Source organism: Anser cygnoides, chromosome 3, assembly GCF_040182565.1.
Source record: "Anser cygnoides isolate HZ-2024a breed goose chromosome 3, Taihu_goose_T2T_genome, whole genome shotgun sequence".
NCBI classification, from domain to species: Eukaryota; Metazoa; Chordata; class Aves; order Anseriformes; family Anatidae; genus Anser; species Anser cygnoides.
This window is the reverse complement of record NC_089875.1, coordinates 30207171-30223491: the sequence shown is the minus strand read 5'-3', so window position 1 is coordinate 30223491 and position 16321 is coordinate 30207171. Positions and strand designations below refer to the sequence as shown.

Sequence of the window (16321 nt, the reverse complement as noted above, 5' to 3'; positions counted from 1 at the left end):
ACAAGGAGGACTGGAAAAATCTGTCACGCACGTGACCGTCACCACCTCCCTGCGACTCCGCTGGCTGCAAGGAGGCTCGAGGTTGGTTTCTGTGCCTGCCTTGCTAGGCTGGGTGAGCAGCACAGCCCTTCGCTGCACACAACCAGGGGGCTTGTTGTGCTGAATGAGCTGTACATCAGCCTCCTTTCCGTCCTTCATCATCTACTAGTCACTTGCACACTTCATCATTCAAGTCATTTTTGGCAATGCAACATATTTCAAGCATAGATATACTTACTTCTCTTGAACCTTGTCAAGGGCACTTCTGAAGATGTCGCAGATTCCCTGAAGCATCAAGGGAAAGTAGGATGTTGCAAGTGCAACTGGAAGGAGCTCACCATCTGTCCTGACCCCAGGGGGTGAGAGGGCACCCATGGTGCAGCGCTGGTATGCAGAGAGATGCTACACGTTAGGATTACTCTTTATGGTCATTGGACCACGTTAATTTATTGCAGAGTGGTTAGCCCAGAGCTTGCTGCCAAGGTATTTCAGCAGATTGTGCTGCCTGTGGGAGCCTGGCACTAGGTGCGAATGCAGAGGCAGAAGACAGCTGGACAAGGAGCAGCAGTGTTGTCCCCTGAGCACTGAGGCTTGCCTGAGGCTGGCAGGGCACATCCGGGCACAGAAAAGCCCAGTCTCTACACAGGGCCGTAAAGTCTGCCACCCTGCTGCGAAGGGCCAGGAGCCTAAAAACAACGAGGACCGATTACCATCTCTCACTTCGTAGCTATCCACAGCCCTGTTGTAATTTACAACCAGTCTCTGACAACAGTCTGGGGGTTATGTCAGCCAACAGCAGCATTTTAGAGATGGGGAAGCTGAGGCGCATATTGCTGGTCCACAGGGCATGGAATCAGTGGAAAACATGACTTGCTGAGGTTTTAGAGAAAAATGGTATCAGGGCTAGGAAAAAAAACTCTGCTTCCCACTCTGAGTCCAGTGGTCCCCAACTGGACAATGCTGCACAGACTAGCCAGTCGTGTTTAACTAATGCTTAGATATTTTTGTTATTCGTCCATGCACTTAATATTTATTAAAATATTTCTAACAGCCTTTTTCCTGCTCCATTTCAGTGCATGGAGCATACAGTGACAGCTTCCATGTAGCTGTCTCCCATAATCACATCTTCTGCCCTCCCAAAATATCTCTCTCCCTTATGGGAAGGAGTATGGAAGTAATTGCATTTTTTATGACATAGCTGCTGTGTGACAACTATGTGGTTTCCATCTACACCTTACTCTCGTTACAGACATTCACTTTTTGACAGCTAGATTCTTCCCCGTTGGGCTTCGGTGCCAATCCAAATCTCAACAAAGTATAAGAAAACAAATTAATTAGCAGTCACTGGAGAGTCTGAACATTGCCCAGAGATATACATTGAGAACTAAATAAGAGAAGCCTCTAATGCTTATTAAGGATTTGAGCTCGCCTGGTTTTTATTTGCAAAGACATGCCTCCTGCGACCAGGGACTGTGGGCGGCTCTGCAACTGGAAACCCAGTCAGGGCTCTGTAATGAGATGGGCCAGACTCTCCACATTAATATCTGAGGGTACTAGCAGTGAAATCCCTGTAGGGACAGGGCGCAACCCACTTTGCCATCCTTAGAGCATCACAGCCATTCATACAAGAATGTTGGTTTTGTCCACAAATAGGAAGGCATCAAATAAACTGATGTGGCCTGGGAAACTTGCCTTGCTCCTTCTTTCCTGGGCTATATTTCATTAGCCATGACAAATATTTAAATTAAAGCAAACACTGCAGATATGAGTGGATTTTTAATTTAGTGACAAGACACGCTGCCTTCAGGACCTCTTTCATGTCCATTATAAATAGAAAACCATAGCACTGCAAAACTAAAATCAGTGCTGACAGTCCAGCTCTTGCCTTCTTTAAAGAAATTGCCAAAATGTGCAAAAATTTAAACATTCAGAGAGATAACACGCTGCTCGCTCAATGCACCTCATCTGTAATTTACAGATTGTTATTGCTAGCAACATTTGAATACTCCTCACTTGCTTAAAAATGTGTCCCATTGCCTAAAGCTTTCGGCAGATCATCCAATTTCCTAACAAGGCAGCAACATGCAATTGAGTGCTGCCACTGGAGCAGAACAAAATAGGTTCCCGTTGTATCCTAAGTGTGGGGCTGCTCAGTCTGGAGTCAAAATGTAAAGGTCCATGCAGGGTTGATGCATTTGTCATTCCTTACGTACCCAGGTGAATTCCTCTTTCAAAGCTTTACTTCTGAGCGTGGGAGACAGGCAAAAGGGCCCCCACTGCCAGATACTTTCCTCCCTCCTTCTGCTAGGAAAAATGTGATACTTCACATAAAAAGCAAAATCCCAAATATTTCAATTTGGAAATTCCTCGGAAAGTCTTATGACAATTGTGGTTTGGGTCCCTCATGCTCCCCATTCCCCTTTGCTCACCTGTCTCCCTCTCCGAGCTGCGTTTTCTGGTTCTGTGTACCTTACGGCCAGAGGAAAGGATGTTCAACTTTTTCGACACCAAAAATCTTTCAACAGCCTTCTGAAAGCAAAAGCCTTTCACAAACAACCCTAAATTAAACTGAAAAATAGTCTCACTTGAAAAGTAAGCAAACAAACAAAAATCCCTGAACAAGCCCTATCTTGTGAAAGAATGACCCTGCATGATTAAGCAGTGATATCCCCAGGGACTGGACAGCTTCCCAAGGGATTAAAAGCCCTTTCAACATAATTCCCTCTGTGACCGAAACCAAACCTAGCTCTTTGGAAGTGAAACTCGAGTCTGTTCACCCCGGTAACCCCGCAGTAAGGCACCGCGTGAAGTGCTTGGATTTCCAGCCGACAACTTTCCCCGTCCCTTGGCAGAGAGCTGCAGCGCTGAGGGTGTCTGTGCAGAGGAACCTGCAGAGTCCCAGCCCGGCTGCCTGCTTTCCTCCTCCCAGGAGGTCATTTATGAACCTCATTACCAAACGGAGCACGCAGCTGCAGACGTGGTTCGTGGGGGTATTCTTCCACACAAGGTGCAGGGCTCACAGGGTGTGCGTGCGCCTTCGCTGGCTGTAGGAAAGGCTGCATGGGTCAGTTTGGGAAAGTGCTTCAGATCCTCAACTTCAAAGGCAGGGAGAAAATCTCCAGCAGATCCGGCACTCTGTAAAGCTGCTAGACCCACCCAAAACAAGTCAAAGAAAGGACATCATGAGACCCTGTTCATCGTACATTTTTTCCATTATTTCTGAAAATGATAACATGCCTTTGCCTGCGTTGCAGAAACCTCTGAGACAAATCTGTCCTCAGGTCAGAGGAAGTGGTGACATAGCAGTGAAAAATGTCAGCTTTCCATTCAGTTCACATCTGTGCGGTTCCCACTGCTAAGGCCAAGATATTTTTTTTTTGAGTCTTTAATTTTAATCATGCATGCAGAAAATGAAAACTATGTAGCACACTCCCAGCAAGCCAGAGCGACAGACGCTGTGTCTCCTCGTTCCTACCACTGGTCTTCGGGGCCACACCATTCCTGCCTGTTCAAGAGCACGGCTTTACTGACAGGGTACACAACTTGACAAGTAACAAGTACGACATGGTGAAGGAATTTTCTTCTGCCTCTCTTTTTTTCTTTTTAGTTGTACTGAATGTATATAAACAAATTATATTTCTGACCTTGCCAGCAGATGAGCTTTTCCATCTGGGAATAATATTCCATTTAAACTAAGGGGTTGGAAGCCCTTTGCAAGAGACATGCAAACCTAGCATGGACACAGGATTCTCATACGTACTGTAAAGAGAGAGAGAAAAGAGAGAGAAAGACTAAGGAACCTGCAAGGGCTTTTCCATCTCTAGCTGCTTTAGGCTTTCTTGGGGAGAAACCAGTTACCTTCTCCCTGAAGCGATGAAAGCCTGGCTTCTCTGCCCTGGCATAGCTTGATGCTGGGAGAAATTGGAGGGGCAAAGCAACTCAGAACAAGCACTGGTTCCTCCTCCCCCTTACTTTGAGGAAGATGCTCCCCCAGCTTCCACTGCGAGGGGATGTGGGGAAGATGTGCCCCCTCCCCACCTCAGGAAGCAGATGCTTTCACCACCATTTCAATGTACCAACAAAACTGCCCACCCAGGCAGAACACACCATACCTTTCAGATGCTCCCCAAACTAGTCAACTTCCTCAGTGTTTATTTTTTGGCTTTGGAATGACACCATAAACTACAGGCAAAGCCACTTTTTTTTTCTTTTTTTCTTTCTGGAGGAGTCCTTACTTCAGGCCATCCCCATCACAAACCCTTCATAAACCCTGTGGTGTAAACCCCTGAAAATCGTTCTTTGTTGTTTCCTAACGATGACATGAAACCGGGGCACAGCACAATTAGTAAGAAACCACACGTATTAAGCCTCCCAAGGTAACCACGTGTGTGACTTGTGACAAGTTCCCACAGATAACACTCACAAACCCACTGCAGAGCCCTTCTGCGTCTGTAGGGGTGCAGTAGTCCCAGAGTCAGCCATGGGCCACCTTGGGCTGTTCACAGAGAGGGGAAAACAGGAGGAGGTTACAAGCCAAGAAGTTTTTGTGGTCTTTTTTTTTTTTTTTGTCTCCACAGTCCACTGACCAAATAATCTCATCTTGTTAGAATTACCTTGATAATGAATAATCTATGCTGCTCTTGCTTCGTAGGATATTGTTCCCTTGCACAGCACACACTTCTTTTACGAAATATTCTGTTGAGATAAACTTCCAGCAAAGTTCAGCAAAAACAAAAATAATGTCAGGGCCAATCAGTGCCCTGGGGATAGGGGGAAGGGGTGTGTATTTTTTCCCCAGCTAAGTACTTTGTATAAATTCAGCAAAAGAAATTCACTTTACTTTCAGTCAATATACAAGTTCTTTGTATGTTTTTGTTTGGGGCGGGGGGGAGGACTGAAATTGCTTAATTTCACTGAATCAATCCATCTTCTGCCAGTCAACAAGAGCTTTCAGCTCAGACAAAGACTGAAATAAAGCATACCAAATAAAAACCATGGACATGTAATTGTCATTTCCCAAAAGCTTCTTTCAGTCCCAGCTTCTCAGAAAACTAACCAAGCATTAAAGCTGCTGCCTCTCAGGGAAACTAATTATAACTCAAAGGAAAAAAAAAAGAGAGAGAAAAAAAAAAAACACAACCCACACATCTAACTGAAAATATAAAGGATAATTATGTCATTAAAACTAACAACATTTCAGATGGCAAAAGAATCACAAGGCAAGAATGGATGTGTTGGACACCATCAGGCTCCCATCAGATTATTCACAATAAAACTGCAGCCGTCACCAAAAGAATCTAATCCTTGTGTGTTTCCACTGATAGGGCTCAGATGTGTGCGCTGGTATTCTTTAGCCCCAGCAGAGCCGAAAGTGTCAGCAATTCATTGTTTACTGTCTGGACTGAATTGACTCTTCGAGCTCCTTAATGACACACAGGCGGCCAGCGCTCCATCCGCCGAGGCACGCTGATCGCCATCCAAGTGAGGATAAGCTTTCACATGGCTGCAGGGAAGGCTCCTCCTCACGCAGGACAAGGAACTGCTCACAAAGCCCCTATTTCATCGGTGCAGCTCCATGGCGGTGGTGTGGGCACAGCAAAACAATCATCCTTTGAAGAAAAACGAAGGCCTGGAAGGGAAGGAGAGCGGTGGGTGGGTGCTGCGAGTACCGCCAGGCGGCAGGAGGTAGGTATGTTTTCTGGCCATAACGTGTCGTGGATCAGAGCGGCTATCTCTGTCAGTATGATCGCGCAGCCCCAAAGAAGTCACGAGAGCGTATTTTCTGAATAACTTTAATCATTCCCTGTTCTAACCTTGCCAGCAAAGGACTTGATAAAGCAAGTTGTTCTGCGAGCAGCTGAACTAACAAAGCTCAGTTTCCTACGGATCGCTGCTATGCCCCTTGCACTACCACTGACGTTAGTCCCGCTTTCTTCCCAGCACCTTCTTCCTGCTTCAGCTTCGGGGTCACTCTGGACCCCTCAGTCCTCACCCTCACCACAACATTCCCAGTTTTCCTGATGTTTGCTCCTCCTTCAGACTGTTTTCTCAGGGATGTGGCTCTCAGCACTCAATACCTTCTAGATCCCTCCCTTGTTGCCGTCACCTCTGCACCACAGTGGTCTCACTTACTTCCATTTCCCATCCGACACCCCACAGTTCCCTTCCCATCCCTTACACATCTCCAGTGACATCTCCCACAAAAACTTCACTCATATAAAGCCATTCAAACAGTAGGGCAGATGGTTTCTCTACGTCGACTAGTTGGGACAAACAGAAAGGGCAATGGCTGAGTGATCACAGCTTTACCTTGAGGGGACATTAATCGAGCCTTTGGAAAATTTCCAGCAGTCCTCGTGAAATTCATAAAAATCGCAATGTCTCTGAGATGCTTCCCTGCCTTTCCAGATTAGCTAAAATTTGCTGACAGTTCAGAAGTTACGGGGAGGAGCAGGGGGGGACCAACAGATGGACAGACAGCCACGGAGACCATATAAGCCTCATTTCCCCAGAAAAGCAGCCTAAAAATAGAAGAACACAGGGGCTGGCAGGTTCAATTAACACAAGCAGGCAAGGTTTTTGACTGCGAGGGCTGGCCCGTGAACCTTCTTACTGGCCTTGCTGCTGCACGAGAGGTTCAGGTCCCCCTTCTGCGTCGTGGCTGCAGGAGCCCGCAGACTCTCACGTCCTAGACAAAAGACACCCTTTCCCGCTGCTTCTTGGCATTAGGCAAGATCTGCCTCTAAGAGAGGCACAGAAATCTCTCAGACTTGCCCTGCAGTTTATGTATTTTTTCCCCTTCTCTGTTTGTTCGTATTTAACTTGGAGAGCTGCAGGCTGGATAAAGGCATTAAGACCCACGTTCAAAACAATGCCGCATGTACTAAGGGTATAGCTCACAGACGTGATGTCAGTGGAAAGACTCTCATTAAATTCAGTCGGAGTGGCAACTAATTGGGCTTCGAAACCCTTGGTGGGTGTCAGAGCATCTCCTGTGGCTGAGGGCCATTCAGCCCCAGGGGAAGCTAGGATGTCTGCCCGAATGCTGCCTTGGGTTTCTCACACCCCAGCCTCAGGTCAGATGCAGTTTCCCTCAGTAACACAGCAGCACACGACCTTTCGGACACTCCCTTGTCCATTAAACGAGCCGCTGGAGGAATCTGTCCGAGTCAAGTGGAATTTACCCAGTGGAAAAAGCCAGCACAAGTGCCATCTAAAATTTACCACGAAATGTCCCTGGTAAGTGGTGACCAGACCTTGTTTGTGCATGGGTCTGAATTTAATTCCATATAAATATCAGAGGTGCTCATCCTATGGGCTCCTGACATATCTCACACACACAGATCTAGCGATTTTCGGGTGAACCATTATTAACCTTCCTGGCTCTGTGATGGCAGCAGGGCAACGGAGAGACTGCACGGGTAACTGCAGCAGTATGCAAGGACAGCAAAAACTAAAATCACTGTATTTCATTTAATAGTGCTTAATCTTCTGCCCAAGGAAATTAATGTCACAGAAAAAGATGATCTGAGATAGCAAACTGCTGGGAGAGCTCAAATCTTTTTTTGATCTGCTGCGCTGCTCCAGGCAGGCTTTTTCTCAGGCCGTGCCGTGCAATCACACTGGGGCGTTCTTGAACTTTTGGTGACCCTAAAATTGCCCTATTTAATCATTTTGCAGACGCAACCACCTTACAAGGGCCCGAGCTTTCCCCAGGGGTCTGGGCAGACCTCAGAGCCCTACAGAGGCTGTGAGACTCACCCTCGCAGCCCCCCCAGTTGGGTTAGTGCCCTGCCGAGCGCTCCAGAAGCCAGGATCCACCTCCTGCTCTCCCTCCCCAGCACCTCCAAGCAGCCCCAATGCACCGGGTGCCTGCTCGCACCCCTCCGAGCAGCTCCTCAGAGCTTCCTCCCTGCTGCTGCTCCTGCAAAGCATCGCCTACAGGGGAGGAAGGGGCAGATGTCGAGGTCAGCCCACGATCAGCAGCCAAAAGCCCAGATTTCTCCTACCGCTGTTATGGTTGCTTCAGCTTTTCCGCAGCTGTTAGCGTCACTGACTGCTGCACCTTGTCACGCATTTGGACCGTGAAATTTCGAAGGCAGGCCTGCCCTCTTGATGGTTATCTGCAGATCTTCAGCGCACAAAGGCACTACAATGGCACAAACAAATATTAAACTGTAAACCTGAAGAACAATCAGAGGGCCACGGAGGATCTGGAGGCAGAAAGCAGCACCGAGAGGCCAGAGCAGCCCGGGCATAGGCCCCCAGATGTGCCAGGAGAGATCCCTGCCTTTTTGGGGGAGCCGAGGTTGGGGCAGACAGATGAGGAGCTGCTGCGGGTGGTAGCAGGAGCTCGTGGGGCACAGAGGTGAGCAACGGCATGGGGAACAGACCAACAGCCACGTCAGAGACAGAGGGCTGGTTGGGAACTGAGCCCACATGAGATACAAGAGAAATTCAGGTTCTTGCAGAGATCTCTGCGGTGATAAATAATCCTGCCTCAGCAAAACTGCCCTCTGCTGTGGGTATTTCAATGGCACAATAGCTTCGGAAAGGATTTTTGCTTTTATCTTCTCCTTTGATATTTTTCCCACCAACCTGATATAAAACTTCATTAAGATAAACTAATTGATGCAGGCAGGAAGAAAACACAAGCACCTTAACTTCTTGTGAGATCTGCCTGAGGGATGAGACGAAGGGAAACCAGGAGCTAAACTTAGCTAGGGAAAAGGAAACAGGCTATAAAAACTGTTGTCAGGTGCAGAGGAACCTCTTGGGAGCTGCAAGGGTTTTGTCTTTCTAAAAGGAGAAGTGCGAGCAATTAGAAAAATGGTCACAACATTATCTATTTTCAGGGAAACGGATGAATCCTCAGTTTTCCAGGTGGCAGAGATCTGTGAAGATGACAGCTGCACTTTTTGAGAAGTTGAGTTTGGGTAGTTATGCACCAGGGAAAGCTGCTTTCTTCTGACACCGTGAGTATACCACGAGCACTCATTTTCCACAGGCATCAATGACAAGAATCTCATGCCTTCCTCCTCCTTAGTATGTTCCCTGGGCCATAAATAGTGGGGACAGCCATTCAGGAAGATCGTGGGGACAGCAGGCAAGTTTGTGTAGTAGCAGCTGGGAATTTCCTGGTCGTTCAGAAGGAGCCCAAGTCTACCTGGAAGGCACCCAGATGGAGTGAAGGAAAGCAAGACGTGTCAGCAGGCTAGCAGGGAGCCGGTGCTCCCAAAGGCGCCCCACCCCAAAAGCACCCTGACAAAATTCCATAACGACTCAAGAGCCAGAAAATGCCCAAGCTGGATGAAAAGCCAAGGGAGAAGAGGGCATGGGGGAAGGAGACATTTCCGCAGCACTCAAGTGCACACTGGGTGAACGCTTCACCAGAGACCTCAGCACATCTCCTCTTGCTGAATGCTCAGATCAGCCCCACGGGAAATGCTGAGAGCTGAATAGCCTCTACTTCAAAATGACTTCTACGTCAAACTCCCAGGTAACACCAGCAGCACTACAAAGCCCCTTTGAGAGCCCTCACTGAGGCAGAAATTTTCATCTTTGGAGAGAGCCAGAAGCGGGAGTTCCAGAAAAATCAGGCCAAAAGCAGTTTCCTTATAAATAGCAATAAGATCAGAAAGTCTCCCGGACCTCAAAGAGAAACCAGTGGGCCAAGGATCTGGCCGCTGGGCTGCACCGGTCCAGGGGATTGCAGCTCAGGATATGAATCATGGAAGCAAGGCAGTCACATCCTGTTAGGCGAGCGCTGTTTGTTTTTCCTGCTCCTGCAGCCCTGGACCTCTGTGCCGTGCCTGCCACCGAGGCTGCCAGCTGCGGGGGCTGCAAGGTGGACGCCTGTCCGCAGGAACGGGGCTGCGCTCACCGACTCGCTTCCCTGCGGCTCCTGAGATGGCAACGTGGTCAGAGAGCAGCCAGCAACCTGCAGGTCAGAAACCTCTCGTGGTGCTGGCTGCTTTTCTGGAGAAGAGAGGGCCAAGCACGGGGACGCACTGCTCTCATTTGGTGAGCTCTCCGCGGCCACTGGCCTTACCTACAGGTGAATGGTTGGCCAAAACCAGCAGCTGAGGAAAACCAGGCTCCCAACCACAGACCGAACGAGGAAGCCCTGGCTAACTTCAGCACTGCAGGAACTTTACCAGTGCCTTCCTCGGGACTGAGGTTTCCTTGCAGGGCTGCTCTAACACCTTCCCAACCACTGCAGGTCTGCAGGAAGCCAGCAGACCTAACACAGGTGACGCTGTTTTTCCAACGAGTGCCCTTATTAACTGCGACACCGCAGCTTGTCCAGACAACACTGCTGTGCAAAGGTCACCTTGAAAGGAATTGTACAGAAGATCCCAGTGCCTTTCTCAGCTATAAGATGCAATTAAAAATATATTACTTTAAATAACTCCCAAGGCTGTGTCCTCACTGCTGCAGGAAGGCAGACATTTAGAGGATTCTTGTTTCTTTGTCAAGATTGTCTTCAAAAATCCTATTAATGCTTAAAAAGCTCTCCTTTGTGAAATCAGCCATTTAGAGCAGAAAGGTAGCGGGACGTGCACAAGCAAGAAAGCTCCATCAGAAGCGAGCCTTAGGTTAATTGGCACACACAGCAGAGACTGGATAAGGCCCGGGTTTCTGTAAGGAGACAACTGTGCAAGGTCTCCCATCCCAGACGCGTTAAGGTCCAGCCTCCCTGCCATGCACATAACTTCCCCTGACCTCAGCAGGACTGAGCCCAGAGCATGCACCCCTTGCAAAGCCCTTCTGCTGCCCTCGCTCCAGCACAGGGGGCTCAGGCATTCAGGGACCTGCTGTGACCACTGTGGCTTCCCACGGGACCTGCCATCACTTGCCCCAAATTCTGCTTCGGGAGGTACAGATATGCCAGTCCTCTGGGGGCTCCCCACAGGCTGCCCTTCCCAGGGAGAGACCATAGCACAAGCACAGCTGATAAACCAGTGGCATTAAGAAAAGCATTATTTATCCTAAAAGCTCTGACCACAAGGGCCAAACAGAATTTTCTAAAATCAAAGGGTCACCTGCACCAGGAGCAGCATCTTCACCTCTGCTGTCTGCTTCCTCAGGCCAGCTAAGGTTTGTAACTTTGTGAGGTCAACAGTAAGAGTTTTCTAGCCCAGTCTGCACTGCATCAAAAAGTCTCAACAAATTGTGCCAGATCACCTACAAGCCACTGGAAAGGCTGGCCCAGGGTGGCGTGAGACACTGCCATTCCCCAGGCACTGAGCACTGGCCCAGCCGTTCCCAAATTCAGGGTCACGACCCCGTGTGGGTTGCAGGAACTGTGAGAATACTTACAAGGCTGACTAAAATTCATTTTCATCCAATATCTATGTTAGTGCTGCAAATCCACAGAGCTATCCGCCCACACCAGAAAACTTCAGCTCCCCATCCCACTGCAGCAGTGTTCTCTCCTAGGGTCCTCTTGTTGCTCTTTAAGCAAGATGCAGAGGCAGGCAGAGCAACGTAGCATTTCCAGTATCTATTTCTCTAAAATTGTGTTGCTATAAAAAAAACTCCCCAAAGTTACTCCAGATTCACATCCATGTTTCATCTCAGCAAGTGGTTTACCTAAGCAAAGAGAGTGAATATGAGAAAATTTGGTTCCCCTAGTACTGGTATCATAGTTGAAGAATTTGGAAAAATATTACCCACATAAACGGCTTTACAGGTAAAACAATCTCCTGTGAACAAACGACAAGGGGTGTAGCTGTCACTAAAAGCAAACATACAACTTCCCTACCTAAGAGCTGCAGAACTCCCCTATGAAGCAGCTATCGAGGGCCATATGACAGCAATCTCCTTGCATACCAGCAATATGATCTGGTAAGGAGAAGCTAAAACAAACACTACATAAAGGATTAACATCTCCCTGCAGGAATTTACTGATTCAGCCAGAAATTCTTGATGTACCAGGCCTGTTAGGAAAACACTCTTTTTTTAAAAAACCTACCCTGATAACAGCTTAACATTAAATAATCCCAAAGCTTGTAGGTCTGCCTCTTACTCTTTGGTTTGCCTTGGTAAAGTCTCAGCATTCAGTTTGCTCAGTAGAGGTGGATGGTACAGAGAAAAGAGGAAATGGAAAACCAATAGATAAAACAGGGATGAAAAAGAAATTTATGCCAGAGGGCTCTCTTGTTCCCTAGGAATACAGGAACAGAAGCACTCCAGGAACAGCAACAACAAGACCCCAAATCCTTCTTGGTTTTGCTGAACATTTCAAAAAATTGTCTTGAACAGCAGCTCTAAATTTTTCAAATAAAATCTAACCCAAAAGCGTTCACCTACTTTTCTATATCAATTATATGGCTGGATGCTAGTTAGTTCTTCTCACAGAAGGATCTCCCTGCAAGATAAGTAAGCGTGATTATACTTATTTCATGGATAACCCAAACCATCAGGATGTTTCCATGTGATCCTGCTAAAAATAGCTGAAATAGTTCACAGCAAATTATAAATCCTAGACAGTTTCCTCTGTGCTCGTCATTTTAAATCACTTCAAGCATGTAAATAATTGACATTGATTCAGAGAAGGGCTGACTGCTACAGCGGAAGAAAGGCTTGTGCAACTCAAACAGGCAAGAACCACCCTCGCCAGCACCACCAGCTCCAAGTGAGACACTCGGTGCCTCACCTGCTACAAACACAGATTCAACACGAGTTTAGGATGGGGTTTAACATGTACACAAGGTCCAGGCACAACTCTACTGTCTCTCTGGGTTTTAAAACTCACTCGCGAGGGGGCAAGACAGAAGTGGGACTGTGGCCTCTTCTAGAAGATGTAGAAAAGAGCCCTCCCCAGATTTCCCTGGAGACAACAGGCTGCTGCATACCGAGCCAGGACAGGCAAGAGGTTAATGGTACTAACTGGTCCAAAAAGGAAAATACTGAACATACAAATCAAAGACCAGTGACAGCTTTGGAAATCAGCTAGTCCATTGCATCCTGCCAGCCTGAAAATCTGCATCTCCTCAAACCCAGAACTGTCAAAGTCACTAGAGAAAAACTAAGGAGAGCAAAATATTGACTTCAAGTCCTTCATGCTCATAAATCAGAGTTTTTATTTTCCAAGCTGCAACAGTTTTCCTGCTTATGTGAGTGCAAGAAGTATTTCCCCACCAGTTGGTTCATACCAGTGATCATTCTGGTGGCCATACAAATTATCCCTGTTGTATAACACTCCTTTGGAGAAAAAAAAAAAAATAAATCTTTACTGTTGTGTCCATCTGTTAAAAAAATATCTTAATTCAAACAATCATCTTCCCCTTCATTTTGTTTCATTCTGGTCTTCACACATAAAATGAACAGCTGACAACAAACTGTTTAAAATCTAGGATTGCACGAACACTGGTGTAAATCTCAGGCCCGAAGGCTGAAGCATTTCTCCAGCAAAAGCCTCCTGGGTGTCTGTTACTGGTTTGAACTACAACCCACAGCGCAAGGATGACAGCATTAGTAGTGGAGACTTGGACAAAATCTATCTGTGAGGAAGCACAGATGTAATTCTGCTGATGTAAACAGATCTTCGCGTATTAATGGCAAATTTAATCCATGATACTGATTACATTCCCCTTGGAGGTCCAGATAAACATCTGGTATAAATCAGTCTGGTTCCTTTGACTTCACTAGGATTACAATGCTCAAAGCCAGTTAAAGATCTCACCCAGTGTCTAAGGAATATTTACGCATTTTCACTTAAACCTGGCAAATACTATTAGCTTTAAGTTTCCAACCAAAGGCAGAAGGGAGCTGAATGTGTTCAGTCAGAATAAAAATGATTTTTTTTAAACAATGCAAAAAAGGAAAAGCAGACATTATTTCAGCGCAGCCAGCCTGAAACATTTAGTTCAAAGTAAAAGGGTTAGAATTACAAATGCTTTTAAGTTTCCTTAAAAAAAACAAACAAAAAAAAAGTGAATCTTTATGCTTAACAGTACTGTGTCAAAACAGAAAGGTAAAGTTTTGTTTTGAAAACACTGAAATGAGTTATTCCATTTAGGGAACAACAAAGAAAACCTTTTTTAAAGAACAAGAAGGCATGTTCTGCTCTATGCAATGTGCAATTCTTCAAAAACTCACTTTTTTTCAGGCAATCTAATATGAACTGGGGAGAGTGGAAGCACGTTCTTTCAAACAGGAGCATTTTTTGTGACAACAATAACAGCAGCAAGAGAACTGCACAATCCCACTCATCTCCGTTGCTCTCCTTTTGGAGCCTGTCCAGTACCTTTGATCGTTTGGTAGCATGAAATAGTCTTGCAGCAAGCTAATGTGAGCAAATCTGGTAACTCAGAGAGAACCCAGTTTCCCCCACAGCTGAGCTGTGTTTAGTAGAGACACAAAAGAGCCCCTGTCACACCTGCGATTACATACGAGGGTCTGTGCTCACCTGGAGGTGTGGGTCCAGCCAGCACCAAGACATTGACTTCTTAAGGCTCAGCAGCATCAGGAACAGACCTGTGAGCTAAAGGCTCAGAAAGGTTCCTGCTTTCTCCTCTCCCTTGTACCACTGCCAGCATGGTACGTCATGCCCGTGCTGCCTCCCTCCCCGTGTGTCTCTCAGGCCACAGACAGATGCTTCTGCTCAAAAACAGCCCCTGCCTGCTGCCCATCCCTCCCCTTCCCTGCTCCTTGCCCCACCAGCTAATCCCCAAAGAACAGCATATCCCTGTACACCATGCTTAAAGCATTTTGTCAGTACATAAGAGCAACAACTGCAGGTATTTAAAATGTGGTGAAATCTGGATAAAGCAACCTCTCACCTTCTAGAAACCGCCATGCATTCTCTCGTAGAGTTGTGAGCTCTTGGTGTCATGGAAAATGTTTCCAGTGCCCAGGTGACTACTGGCTGCTCCTTGGTATCGCTTGACAAAGGTCTCAACATCTAAAAAAAATAACATTTCTTTTGGTGTGCGCTAGATGCTCTAGTGGCAAGCAGGAGGAGAATACTCATACCAGGGGCTATGTGCAGACCCTGGACATGTATGGCCCTTAAGGCCAGTTGAGTGCAGCAGAGATACAACCCCTAAGTGCAGCAATAGTAGGTTGGCATTGCCTATTTCTTTTTAAAAGCAGACTTTTTTACCTCCTCACAGCTGGTGCTTGCATGGTATCAGCCATCTGGAACTTGAGCTTCTTTCTAGGAACCTCATTTCACTAGATACATTTTCATCTGCTCTTCAGAGAGAGAAAGCAAGCAGAAACCAAGAGTGAAGCCTGTTGCAGGATCCTCTGAATGGCGCTTTGCATTTCACTGCTACCCTCTCTTGTCTACGTTTGTTGCCAGGTGTTTATATTCTTCATAACAGATTCGTTTGCCATTGACTTTCCAGAGCTGCTTTCAGACAAGGAATTTTAATTTGAGGTGACTTGTGCAGGCCTGATCCTTAGAAGTGCTGAGCATGGCCACAGTCAGCTCTCCTGTAAGAACAAGACCATCATTTTTAATCTATGAGGAGGGCAAAACCAAAAGCAACAGCCATTTGACCCCAAGAGATTTGTTATTTCAGTAAGGAAAACAAGTAAAACTTGGCATCAGCTTTGGTGCATAAAAGAAACATTTAATCATTTGTTAAACACATTGCACATTAAATTAAATGGGAATCACCCAATCCAAGGAGAACAGATTTCTGTTAGCTGGACAGTCAGGACGGGCTTTTTTTTTTTTTTTTTTAAATCAACAAACTTTAGAGAATGACTCAGCTGTGACCCAAGCTATTTTATGATTATTTTCCAACACAAAGAGATATTCTAAGTCCCAAATGTGGGGACTGAAAAGGAAAGGAAAAATTACAGAGCTTTTGGAGAGTACTAGAACAAAAGAGCTGAGAGGGTTATCACCCTCCAAAGCTTTCAGATAGATAAACAGTCTTCAAAAGCAATATAGATCATCTGTTCTGGCTCCATAAAATATTTCTGGGCTGGGAGCATCAGTTTTACGATGCAGTGTTCAGACATGGGTGGCCATTCCATCAGAGTGCAAAGGTGACCTGGCAAATGCCTGCATGACTGAGGAACAATATCCTCCAATACACGTGATCGCTGCGAGCCTCACGCATCAGATGCCGAAGGGCCACAGAGTCGATCCTTTTCCAAGAGGCTGGAGCAATGGAAATCACTGCTTTGTTGTTGTTTCTGAACAAATCCCATGTCTGTAGTATGTCTGGTCTTTTTTCACCACAGTCTTACACTTTGCTTCTCCTGTGAAGATTGCCTTGTATGTTCTCTTACCACCCTCTTTCCACACTTTCCTTTG

General features: G+C 46.5%; 1 long non-coding RNA gene across 7 annotated transcripts in view; it reads right to left on the bottom strand.

Moving 5' to 3' along the window:
- LOC106029782 (uncharacterized) overlaps window positions 1–16321 on the bottom strand; it is an 81937-nt gene that overhangs the window by 26650 nt on the left and 38966 nt on the right. For 6 of the 7 annotated variants that reach the window (XR_010830181.1, XR_010830183.1, XR_010830180.1 and 3 more), the window contains 3 exons: window positions 15152–15486; window positions 14829–14950; window positions 278–5668 (listed from right to left, as the gene is read on the bottom strand). This is a non-coding gene — a long non-coding RNA (uncharacterized lncRNA). The remainder of the gene's footprint in view (window positions 1–277; window positions 5669–14828; window positions 14951–15151; window positions 15487–16321) is intronic. The other variant, XR_010830182.1, reaches the window with a different exon arrangement.